General features: G+C 39.8%; 1 protein-coding gene across 1 annotated transcript in view; it reads right to left on the bottom strand.

Moving 5' to 3' along the window:
- LOC117513945 (TSC22 domain family protein 1-like) overlaps window positions 1-12,308 on the bottom strand; it is a 124,286-nt gene that overhangs the window by 23,235 nt on the left and 88,743 nt on the right. The gene's annotated exons all lie outside the window — the stretch shown is intronic.

The raw sequence follows: 12,308 nt of genomic DNA, 5'->3' as shown, positions 1-12,308 counted from the left end.
GGCATCACATTAATGCCAAAAGCACTCATGCAATTAAACATGCATTCAGGCATATTATATTATTCCACATGAGGAAACTGCTCCCTGAGTGAGGTAAAAAGTACTGCAAGCGAGGAGGAATATGTGACCAGCGCCAAGGGCGTAGGTTTGGTCTCAGCTTTGGTAGGGACAATACCCCCCCCGGCCCCCCTGCCCACCACCACCCCCTAACCCACTCACACCATTAGACGCACAAGTACAGCATAATACATAACATATGACGACACTTTATTAATATTTAACACTTTATTTACATTATTAAGTGTGTAGGCAAACAAACAAATAGCTTAAATAACAAAATTGCACCCAAAATCACTAATCTATTCTATAGGCCTACACCTGAGAGAACAAGACAACAAAAAAATACTTGTGGAGCTAACAAAAAAAAAAAAAAAAGTTTTTGCAACCAAGATGTATAATCTATTCTCTTCATCAATAATGCAGTTGTAGGTATCTAGCAACCTAATTTGCCAAAAAAAAAAAAAAAAAAAGATTTCCAATGATATATATGGTGTATTACGGTAAACGTAAGCCTGTGATGTCATAACGCAGAGGAAAAACACGGAAGTTTCACACTAGTGCGCCGCTGAGAAAAAAAAAAATAATAATAATAAAAAAAAACTAGTGCGCCGCTGATTCTCATTACCGTAAGTTCTCATATAAGCCCTCACTCTGAAAAATTTGACAGCAAGCCAAGAACCCATGCTTTCCAACAGTGCGTTCGGTGACTTTTGAAACGAGGTAAAGTATGAAAAAGAGCGCAAAAGTGACAGAAAAGTACAGAGACAGACAGCAAACATAAATGTAGTAATTTTTGAGGAAAAGGCAGGATGTTAGTGTCATTTGTGAAGGTGTGTGCGTGTTTGTGTGGGTGTGCAGTTTATTTTAAATGTGGCGCACAGCATTGTTCTCCAGCCCCCCCCCCCCCCCCCGCCCTTCTTGCTTTTCTGCACCGGAGCAGTGTTGCCAGATATGAAATATGAAACTATCGTACCAAAACCTCAAAATGATCGTATTTTGGGAGAAATTATCGTACACAAACAAAACGCATACAACGTAGCTATTTTAGCGTTTCTTTTTTTAAATTTACAAAGAATTTTATGTCACATTTTTAAACAGTAATTATAGTAATGGGGAAACTATGGCACAAAAAGAACGCAAATGCACAAGCAAATGCACTACCAGACTAGAAACATTTTTTTTTTCTGTGAAGGGACACAAACGTGTTAATTACCAGACTAGAAAGAGTCGAATTCAACCTGGAGGTCGCTGTCGTCATCCGATGCCATGGACACTTGTGCAGATTTTGTTGAACACAGAAAAAATGTTGACACCTCCATAAGGAACTTGAACTTTTTATTTTTCTTGTATATCTCTTTGCTCTTGTGTTTTGTTAGTTTGTTATTGCATTTGTTGAAATAAAGTTTCGAAAAAAAAAGTTGGCTGGGGAATCTTCCTGTCACGGCACAGATTGGATGGAACTCATTACTCTGTATGAGAGGGGGCGGGCTTTCAAATGACGGTCGCCGAAAGCCAGCAGCAGCAGCCCTGTGTGTGGTGTGTCTTTGATGCCGACTGAGTGCAGCGCCTGCAAAATGATTCTTGGGTGTCAGAGAGAGATGCGTGTTTGGGCAACCAACTGAAATTATCGTACATATTGGATTTTTTCCCATTATTGATCGTACATCGTACAGAGGGCACAACTATCATACAAATACGATAATTAACGTACATCTGGCAACACTGCACCGGAGCCACCCATCCTCTGCGCTCCGTGACCTCCCACTTTACAAATGAAGCACTGCCTGCCACGAGGTGCACTTTGTTTACGTCCATGTGAGAAGAACGTGAGCTAATGAAATTGCAACATGGGTAACCCTGTCACTCTGGCACGTCAAAAACACAAAACATGACGACTAAAATTATAGTATCGAGTTCGCAGAAAAATAGTGAATGATTTTGTTATATAAACAAAAATGCTAAATATTGGTAGGGACTATTTTGCCATCCCAAAATATTGGTTGTGACTTGTCCCTATGATCCATATGCAAACCTACGCCCCTGACCAGCGCCCATCGCCGTTGAAGAGGATTTCTGTTCTCTCGCTCAAAACTTTTGGCACTATGGGGGAGGGAACCAGGGGTCGGTAATGGCTCTGCTGTGATTGCTCCTTTCTGAAGAGTGATATTTGATTGACAGCCCTCCTCTCAGAAACGGAAGTCTGTTGAAAGGAAGAAGACAACAGTGTTTAGGCAGAGGTTCCTTCAGGTAAGAAACCTTTGCCCAGTCGCTGTTGTCTTCTTCAGGCAGGTGATGACATAATGGTTTGCACGTGATTTATAAGAGGTTTTACTTTGTCATCTGATGGTTAATAATCACATTGTATTCCCTTTGATCGGTTTGACTGTAGAGAGTCAGACGCGTCAGATTTCATTAATCTCAAGTGACTTTTAGGACTTTTGTAATTTATTATTAAATAATGCTGAGTTTATGTGGAAATGATTGTTGTACAAACTCTTCAGAGATCTGTTGCTGAGCAAGATGATGACTGGAGTGCAGTTTTTAGCAGAAATGAGGTGATAATCAGTTAATTGCTGCTGAAGCTCCAAAATGACGCTTATGCAGTGAAGGCATTTGCTTCAAGTTGCACCAAAGCTCCCAAATGGTACTTTCAACAGGAGTACTGGGCAGGAGTGACAGACATGTGCCATACTTCTGAAAATAAGCTTCGGGCTTTTGTTGGCTACCCACATTAAATAAGAACCTCTTCTTCTTCTTCAGCATCTGGGCAGAGTTTCCTTCAGCTAAGAAACCTCTGCTCCCCCAACAAAATCCACATTGGATGGGCTCAAGTGTTGTTTAGTATCTGAGTATCAATTTGTTTGACAATCCCACTATGCAGTAATGCTTTAAATTTAATGTTGACTAGTCCTTGATTAGGATTATGACACTGGCGTGCACAGCATAGATGGTAATGTCAGGGAAACTCTCTCCTAGGCTGTATTCAAGACAGGCAAAAACTACAGAGGATCTTCAAACCCCCACTGTGGCCAATCTGTGCATGGAGCGAGTGGAGAAGAGAGCCTTGACGTCTTTCACGGGCATCCCTCCCAGTCACTGGTTCAGATATGTCGATGAGACATGGGTTAAAATCAAGCAACAGGAGGTTGAGGACTTTACAGAACACATCAACTCGGTGGACTCCAATATCAAGTTCACACGTGAGGATGCCAGAAACAACCACTTAGCCTTCTTGGACTGTGATGTTACGATTGGAGAGAACAGGCAGCTCCAGACAGGGGTTTACAGAAAACCCACTCACACTGACCAATATCTGCTCTTTGGCTCAAACCACCCCCTTGAACACAAGCTCGGGGTGATCAGGACTCTTCAACACAGAGCCCTACAGGTGCCCACAACTGCAGAGGGAACGGCTAAAGAACAACAACTTGTACGGAAAGCCCTCACAGTATGTGGGTACCCACGATGGTCCTTGGACAAACTGCAGAAGTCCCAGAGAAAAAAAAGACCAGATAGACAGGAGACGGAGACAAGAAGAAGAGGAGTGTCTCTCCCTTATTTAGCAGGAGTAGGGGAAAAACTACAGAGGATCTTCAGACAGCACAAAATCCCAGTTTACTTTAAACCTGTTAACACCTTGTGACAGAAATGAGTTCACCCTAAGGACAGGATCCCTAGTTACAAACAGAGCAATGTAGTGTATTCTATCAGATGTCAGGAAAACTGTAACGAACACTACATAGGTGAGACTAAGCAACCTTTACACAAAAGGCTATACCAGCACCACAGAGAGGGCGCCAGTGACCTCAGTCTGCAGTTCATCTCCACCTTAAAGACACTAACCACACGTTTGAGGACAAGAAAGTTAAAATCTTAGCCAGAGAGAAGAAATGGTTTGAGAGAGGGGTCAAGGAGGCATTCTATGTGAAACAGTTGAAACCCAGCCTTAACCGGGGAGGGGGTCTGAGACACATTTTGTCCCCTGTTTACAATGGGTACTCAGGTCAAAGCAGTTTCAGTCTTTTGTTCATGGTAATGAGTCATTCACGTCATCAGGAGAGGCGTCCGTCCCATCATTAGGAGGGCAGCTGCCCTGTCATTAGGAGGGTGCTAACTACAGCATATTAGGTGCTAATTAGAGCTATAGTTTAGTCACTAGCCTATAGCAGTCTGCCTCATGGTAGGAGGGGTCTGCTTAGGTTTAAAACTCCAGCTTTTGTGGCTTCTGTTTGTTCTTCTCTACAAGAGTCAAGACAGAAGTCAGACTGCAAGAATTTTAGCTGAGGAAGCTTCTGCGATTTGAAGCGAAACGTCCTCGCATCAAGCAACCCAGTCCAGTCGAAGATTCAAGCTTCTCTACTAAAGCTACAGATTTTTTTTTGTTACTGTTGAGACCACAAAAAGCTCAACATTAAATAACTTGAAATTTTTTCAAGCGTTTTTTTTCTGGGTTTGTTTCCTGTTTTTTTTTTTTACTTTTTAGTGTTTCTTTTATACCCTGTGACCTGAACCTGGAAAAGCAGTTGAAGATGAGTGAGTGTTTCTTTATATTTATTTTGTTATTTGTCCCAATCAGGAACATTTGCTGTGCAGGCAACCTCAATTCAGACACACCTGAAAAACTTCCAGTGATGAGCTGAACACCATGAAGTCCAGTCAGAAGAAAACATCTGCTTTTCAAAATAGGAGACAAGTGTCTTAAACAACTCCACCAGAGGTCAAAGCTGCAGAAGAGACCTTCATCTGGTTAAATGTCCTGAGAATCCAGCAGATCAATACCTGCTTCTAAATAAAAGGCTCTTTAAACAGCAACTATTTTCTTATTTTTTTTAAAAGCTGTTTCATTTTATATTTTCAAATTCATATTTTAGAAATTATTCTGTCCTGATCACAACATTAAAGGCAATCACATATTCTGATGTAATTACAAACTGAAATGACTCAATTTAAAAAATAATTCCATCATGAAGTTTATGTCACAGAAATCCTAATTTACAATCACACTGCAGTCATTGTTAAAATTATCTCCTGTTGCATTTATGATAAACAATTGTATGTATTTACAGTGTCTGTTTTTCTGGTTGAAAGAGATATGAATAATCTTTTATTTGTCTAAAAATAAATGTCCAAAGTTCCTTATGCTAAACAACAAATCTAATCTGAAATAACAGGTAAGTTATGGTTTTAATTTACAGATGAAGAAAGGTTTCTAAATAATCTTTTTTCTTACTATTTTATTTACAAGTGCTCTAAACTTTTTTACAGTAATAAGAAATTAATTGTGAGGTAAAAACTAGAGACATTCATCACGAAATGCCCCACGCGCAGTACTATTTTCCATGTAAAGTGCAGTAATATGTACATGTGTGGGGTATGTATTTGGTTGAACCCTCACATGTTTGATTTAAACTGGGATACACAGTGGAAAAATTGCAGACTGACATTATATTTATTTAGAGGATGTGGCCAACAGTGACCATAAAAAGTCAGTAGCCTTCAAACAAATGCAACTATTGGTAATTTTTTAAAAGTAGGTCAAGGCCTTCGAACCCGTTTTTGGAAGCAATAGGTGCCGAGGTACATTGCTGCGAACAAATTTCAGGCGAAGGATTTGACAGTTGTGACCATTGGTGACCTTGAAAAGTAGGTCAAGGCCACTGACCTTCAAACCCATGCGAAGTAGTCCTCCAAGGCATGTACCCACCAAATATGAAGTTTCTGCGAGCAATGGGTGCCGAGCAATGTTGTGGCGAAGGATTTGAGTTGTGACCATTGGTGACCTTCAAAAGTAGGTCAAGGTCCCCGGCCTTTGAACCCATGTGAAGTACTCCTCCAAGGCAAATACCCGCCAAATATGAAGTTTCTGTAAGCAAAAGGTGCCGAGCTACGTTGCAGAGAAGGATTTGACAGTTTTGACCACTGGTGACCTTCAAAAGTAGGTCAAGGTCACTGGCCTTCAAACCCATGCAAAGTACTCCTCCAAGGCATGTACCCACCAAATATGAAGTTTCTGCTAGCAATAGGTGCGAAGTACATTGTGGCGAAGCATTTGCAGCCGGACAGACGGACGGATGGACAGACAGACGGATAGATGGAAGGATGGACAACTCAGATGCTATATGCCCCGCCTCGCGGCGCAAGCACCACACGGGGCATAAAAATCATTTGCAAGGATTTTCTTCAGAAAACTGCTGTGTATAAATGAGCAGTTCTGTGACACATTTCTGCCACCGATTTGTATATAACAAAGTGTTTAATACAGATCAGTGGTTTCTGCCACTGTAGTCTTTTGTGTTTTGGCCCGATGCCTCATTTCTATTGGACAGTGTGAAGCTATGTCAAAGTGCTCTGCAGCAAAATGTGGACTGGGTTGAACTTTGACTGCGGCAGCCTGACAACAATCGGCAAAGCGCGCTCCCGTTAAAGCATCGCTTTTAGCTCGGTTTTTGATGTGACGCTTGGTGTCGTGTCAAAACCGCAACGCGTTTCATTGAAAATAATGCTTTTAGACCGATTCATGACGCCTCTGCCACAGCTAACGCCTCCGGTGTGATAGCCCCTTTACTCCGGTATGCCTCCTATCACACTGGCTTATAAAGTGCAACTGCGTAGCTGCAGAGCCAAATAAGTCTCGCAGATCTCTAGCAGCTAACATGTACCATGACAGTGAGCAATAAATGAAACCAGCGTCACATGTGACAACCATCAGGACACAACATGTCACTCATATCAGGATGTGCTTAGTCATGTTTCACGTGCTTTTCAGTACTTGCGCTAATGTAGGACTTTGTAACAGTGTGACATAGACAACATGGACAGCAGCTTTTGTCATTCACTGTGACAACATATGGCAGTTAAAGACTGGATTGTACATGGGAATTGGAAGCTAGAAACTTTACTAAATGAGCCTGCATGTCTTGTTTTTCTTTAGGAAATAAGGGAAGTTTCGCAAAAGTGAGACAGTTTTAATTTTTCCTGAAATTTCCATGTTTCTGCTTCACTTGCACTTAAATGGAGCTTTTAACATACAAGTGTTGTTACTGCAGAGCTGTGACATGTTATTGTTTCAATTAGTTTCTGTCAGACATACTTTTTTGCAGAAATAGAATGTAAATATTCCCTTTTCCTGTGATTACAACCCCAATTCCAATGAAGTTGGGACGTTGTGTAAAATGTAAATAAAAACAGAATACAATGATTTGCAAATCCTCTTCAATCTATATTCAATTGAATACAGCACAAAGACAAGATATTTAATGTTCAAACTGATACTGTTGTTTTTGTGCAAATATTTGCTCATTTTGAAATGGATGCCTGCAACACGATTCAAAAAAGCTGGGACAGTGGTATGTTTATCACTGTTACATAACACTCAATAAGCGTATGGGAACTGTGGACACTAACTGTTGAAGCTTTGTAGGTGGAATTCTTTCCCATTCTTGCTTGATGTACGACTTCAGTTTTTCAACAGTCCGGGGTGTCTATTGTCGTATTTTGCGCTTCATAATGCGCCACACATTTTCAATGGGCGACAGGTCTGGACTGCAGGCAAGCCAGTCAAGTACCCGCACTATTTTACCACGAAGCCACGCTGTTATAACACGTGCAGAATGTGTCTTGGCATTGTCTTGCTGAAATAAGCAAGGACGTCCCTGAAAAAGACGTTGCTTGGATGGCAGCATGTGTTGCTCCAAAACCTGGATGTAGCTTTCAGCATTGATGGTGCCATCACAGATGTGTAAGTTAACCATGCCATGGGCACTAACACACCCCCATACTGTCACAGATGCTGGCTTTTGAGCTTTGCGCTGGTAACAATCTGGATGGCCTTTTTCCTCTTTTGTCCAGAGGACATGACGTCCATGATTTCCAAAAACAATATGAAATGTGGACTGATCAGACCACAGCACACTTTTTTCCACTTTGCGTCTGTCCATTTCAAATGAGCTTGGGTCCAGAGAAGGCGGCAGTGTTTCTGGATGTTGTTGATGTATGGCTTTCGCTTTGCATGGTTGAGTTTTAACTTGCACTTGAAGATGCACTGACAACTGACAATGGTTTTCTGTAGTGTTCCTGAGCCCACACGGTAAGATCCTTACACAGTGATGTTGGTTTTTAATGCAGTGCTGCCTGAGGGATTGAGCATTCAGTGTTGGTTTTCAGCCTTGCCACTTACGTGTACAAAGTTCTCCAGTTTCTCTGAATCTTCTGATTATATTATAGAATGTTGATGATGGAATCCCTAAATTCCTTGCAACTGAACGTTGAGAAGCATTGTTCTTAATGTTGGACTATTTTTTCACGCAGTTGTTCACAAAGTGGCGATCCTCGCCCCATCTTTGCTTGTGAATGGCTGAGCCTTTTGGGGATGCTCCTTTTATACCCAATTGTGACACTCACCTGTTGCCAATTAACCTGCTCACCTGTGTTATGTTCCAAACAGGTGTTCTTTGAGCATTCATCAACTTTCCCAGTCTTTTGTTGCCCCTGTCCCAACTTTTTTGAAATGTGCTGCAGGCATCCATTTCAAAATGAGCAAATATTTGCACAAAAACAAAAAAGTCCATCAGTTTGAACATTAAATATCTTCTCTTTGTGGTGTATTCAATTTAATATAGATTGAAGAGGATTTGAAAATCATTGTATTCTGTTTTGATTTACCTTTCACACGACATCCCAACTTCATTGGAATTGGGGTTGTAATAGATCTATAGATTATTTCTAGCAATAATGACTAAAGATGAATTCTGTAATAGATAAATAGATACTTATTAAAAACATTATCAGCATTAACCAACCTTAACTTTATTTTAATGACAGGAAATGTCAACTTTAAAAAAATTCTGAAATAGTGCAACCCTTAATTTGTACTCAGATGGCACTTTCATGCATTACTTTTACAATAACATAGGAGTACATACTTGCAGTGGTGGGCACAGCTAACCAAAAAGTTAGCTACGATAACTGGTAATCAGCTAACTGAAAAGTTATCTTTTATAATGCTAAACTGATAAATTGCCTAATAATTTATCTCCTACAGCTAACCGATAACCAATAACTTTCAATTTTGTCTCCCGTACACTCTCAGCTACTAACAAGCCGATTTCGAGTTTCGACACCACCAAAGCTTCTAATAGAATCAAAGGCGATCATAAACCCAAACACAGCCAATGAGCCAGCGCTTCTGTCTTTGTGCACCCTGCCCACTGCTGTAGGGAAGTGTCATTTACCTTGAGAGCATACTTTGGTCCAGCCATGAGGTGGAGGTCTTGAAATAGAAAGCAAAGCAACAATACAAAAACACATTTATTTGTAAAAACCAACACACGTTACATTGATTCACTTGTGCTGGTTTTTAGATCGAATGAATTAGTCAACCAATCAGTATGAGCAGAAGCTAAGTTTATTCATAATCCCTTTCAGCATCTGTGCATTAATGTTCAAATCTTCAGAATTAGTGCATTACTTTAAAATTAACAGATATGTGTTATATAGCCACTTTCTACATTTTAAGAATTTACATTAATGTAGTTATTCTATCCGGAATAATTTGATTTATAAATCAAAACCTTAAATCAAATCTGCTTCCCATTTCAAGACCTCTGCTTCATGGCTGGACCATTGTATGGCGTTAAGTAATAATGATGTCTTTTTTTGTGACAATCTGTTAGCCAGGGCCTTTCTGCTGGGGGCAGAGTTGAACTCAGCTGCTCTTAGCTACCTCACTGCTGCAAAACACATAGCAGACAGGAGCAAAAGGGATTATCAATGTTTTTCAACATTACTAGTTATGTAAAAAAAAAAGTTAGCAGTCTAAAAGTTATTGGAACTAAATTTATCGGAAGATAATTAGTCCGATGATGGTTTTCAAACTTATCTGAAAAGCTAATCCCATAACAAAAACATTAGCTTATTGGTTATCGATTAGCTGAACAGTGCCCACCACTGCATACATGACACTACTGTAGGTATTGAAATACACAAAACTGTTTATTCCCCCATGGCTCATGAGATTCAGCGCTGTCAATCAGCTGACGGACTGAATAACCACGTTTAGAAGTGTATACATATCACATGAGTGATTCAATAAAGCATGCTAGCGTGCTTCCGCAATGTGAAATTGCAGCTGGAAATGCAGTATGTGTACAGGGTGATCAAGTTGTGGCTTTTCTTTTTTAATTCTCCTGTGACCAGACATGGGACATGTCAGATTCTCAACTGTCTAAAAGTAGCAGTGCCAGTGTCTTTGAATGCAAGTGCTTTCCAGTCACCTGTCCTGTGTAAGCTCCTTAGTGCTGTTATAATCAGTCTCTGGTGGCAGTACCAAGATCACCAAGAGGAAAGTGTGTCAACATGTGACAGTTACAGACAAGAAAACAGGGTGACGATTTAAAGACAAAACTAGAGCACCGTGCTCGTAGTGTGCAAAACTCTGCCAACATTAGTTTCCAATTACATAAATTTTTACCTTGGGAAAAAAATTTCAACATTAAAGTCCTGTTAGAAGTGGCTTTTCATAAGCTATAATATAATATGAATAAGATATAATGTAAAATATATATTAAATGGTGTTTTCAAGGTTAAATTGAAATGACTACAAAATCTGTAAACTGGATCAGATCCAGTCAATAAAGGACATCATCCTACATAACACTCTCAAATATGAAAGAAATTTGGTCTTTTTTTGTCAGTTATGAAATTTTTTTAAAATTTATTCAGTGTTAAAAGATAGGGATTTTTCCAAGACTTTTAATAACTTTGACCGTTGACCTTGAAAATTGAATCAGTTCTTGCCTATCAGGATATGAATCCTCTGTAAAAAAAAATTCATAATGATACATGAAAAATTGTGGGTTCCAGGCTGTTCACAAACAGACAAACAGGGTGAAAACATCCATAAATATATATACAGTAGTGTTCAGAATAATAGTAGTGCTATGTGACTAAAAAGATTAATCCAGGTTTTGAGTATATTTCTTATTGTTACATGGGAAACAAGGTACCAGTAGATTCAGTAGATTCTCACAAATCCAACAAGACCAAGCATTCATGATATGCACACTCTTAAGGCTATGAAATTGGGCTATTAGTAAAAAAAAAGTAGAAAAGGGGGTGTTCACAATAATAGTAGTGTGGCATTCAGTCAGTGAGTTCATCAATTTTGTGGAACAAACAGGTGTGAATCAGGTATCCCTTATGTAAGGATGAAGCCAGCACTTGTTGAACATGCTTTTCTCTTTGAAAGCCTGAGGAAAATGAGATGTTCAAGACATTGCTCAGAAGAACAGCGTAGTTTGATTAAAAAGTTGATTGGAGAGGGGAAAACTTATACGCAGGTGCAAAAAATTATAGGCTGTTCATCTACAATGATCTCCAATGCTTTAAAATGGACAAAAAAAAAAAAAAAAAAACAGAGATGTGTGGAAGAAAACGGAAAACAACCATCAAAATGGATAGAAGAATAACCAGAATGGCAAAGGCTCACCAATTGATCAGCTCCAGGATGATCAAAGACAGTCTGAAGTTACCTGTAAGTGCTGTGACAGTTAGAAGACGCCTGTGTGAAGCTAATTTATTTGCAAGAATCCCCACAAAGTCCCTCTGTTAAATAAAAGACATGTGCAGAAGAGGTTACAATTGCCAAAGAACACATCAACTGGCCTAAAGAGAAATGGAGGAATATTTTGTGGACTGATGAGAGTAAAATTGTTCTTTTTGGGTCCAAGGGCCGCAGACAGTTTGTGAGACGACCCCAAACTCTGAATTCAAGCCACAGTTCACAGTGAAGACAGTGAAGCATGGTGGTGCAAGCATCATGACATGGGCATGTTTCTCCTACTATGGTGTTGGGCCAATATATCGCATACCAGGTATCATGGATCAGTTTGGATATATCAAAATACTTGAAGAGGTCATGTTGCCTTATGCTGAAGAGGACATGCCCTTGAAATGGGTGTTTCAACAAGACAATGACCCCAAAGCACACTAGTAAATGAGCAAAGTCTTGGTTCCAAACCAACAAAATTAATGCCTCGCAGATGTGAAGAAATCATGAAAAACTGTGGTTATACAACTAAATACTAGTTTAGTGATTCACAGGATTGCTAAAAAAGCAGTTTGAACATAATAGGTTTGAGTTTGTAGCGTCAACAGCAGATGCTACTATTATTGTGAACATGCCCTTTTCTACTTTTTTTTTACTAATAGCCCAATTTCGTAGCCTTAAGAGTGTGCATATCATGAATGCT

This window comes from Thalassophryne amazonica, chromosome 1 (genome assembly GCF_902500255.1).
Source record: "Thalassophryne amazonica chromosome 1, fThaAma1.1, whole genome shotgun sequence".
In the NCBI taxonomy this organism is placed as follows: Eukaryota; Metazoa; Chordata; class Actinopteri; order Batrachoidiformes; family Batrachoididae; genus Thalassophryne; species Thalassophryne amazonica.
Note: the sequence above shows the minus strand (reverse complement) of the source record. Positions and strands in the feature narration are given on the sequence as shown.